The sequence below is a fragment of the Wasmannia auropunctata genome, unplaced genomic scaffold (assembly GCF_000956235.1).
Source record: "Wasmannia auropunctata unplaced genomic scaffold, wasmannia.A_1.0 LD334522.1, whole genome shotgun sequence".
Classification (NCBI taxonomy): domain Eukaryota; kingdom Metazoa; phylum Arthropoda; class Insecta; order Hymenoptera; family Formicidae; genus Wasmannia; species Wasmannia auropunctata.
In genome coordinates this window covers 3,089-4,317 of record NW_012028368.1, presented here as the reverse complement: position 1 = coordinate 4,317, position 1,229 = coordinate 3,089, and positions in this window count along the sequence as shown.

Genomic DNA, 1,229 nt, shown 5'->3' with positions numbered 1-1,229 from the left:
TATATATATATATATATATACGTTTCGCGTTAAATGGGCTACAGCTCCTTTCAAAAATTGATGGAAAAAACGTTTGAGGTCTCAAAATATTTGTATCTTGTGTAGTTTTGAATGCAACATGGCCTCTTGGGGATCTTTAATTTTGTTGTTGCATAAACCAAGCCAACGGCACATTCGACATTTTGTGGAAGTTGAAAATTAAAGCAAATCCTTTAAAATCTTTATTAAAAAATAAGCCATGATTTCTTTTGCCATTTTATTGCAATATGAAAAATAGTTTTGTAAAAATGTCGAACGTGCCGCTGGCTTGGGTTATGCTAATGCAACAGGAAAATTAAAGATCCTCTAGCTATTCTTCAAAGAAGAGTGTAATATCATTTAAAAAATGATAAATTACAATAAAATTTCAAAAACATTTACAATTTAGTCTTTACTTTTTATATCGACTTTAAAGAAAGTTTTACTGATCTTTTACGGAATAATACGGAATTAAAAATGCGACACACTTTGTTACGAATTTTGCAAGGGTCCTCGACATGAATTAAAAATCGCACACGAATGCAATTTACAGCATTTAAAAGCGTATATCTTTACCTTCAATTTGCGCACTCGTTGAGCATTTTGCGATTTTTTGTCAAGAGTTATACAATGTTGAAGCATATAAGAATCATTTTTACTTCAATGTTGAGTAACTCGGTGAAAAAAAAATCGCATAATACTCAACGAGTGCGCAAATTAAAGCTAAAGATTCACGCTTTTGAAAACTGTAAACTGCATTTATGCGCGATTTTTAATTCGGATTATGGAACCTTGCAATGATGTTTGGAGAAGATTTTGATATTTGACAGATTTTTTTTACGAACTTTGCGAAGTTCTATAGAGTAAAAATCGCATACAAATGCGACTTACAACGCTCGAAAGCGTGAATCTTTATCTTTAATTTGCGCATTCGATGAGTATTATGCAATTTTTTGCACCGAATTACTCAACATTGAAATAAGAAGGACCGTTTTTGTTTTCGAATATAACTCAATAAAAAAAGATCGCATAATGCTCATCGAGTGCGCAAATTAAAGATAAAGATTCATGCTTTCGAGCGTTGTAAGTTGCATTTGTATGCGATTTTTATTTCACTCCATGGAACTTCGCAAATTTAGTAAAAAATTTTTAGATTTGATGCATCTCCATTTGCATCCGTGTAGTTTCGTAAAGAATCAGTAAGTCATTTA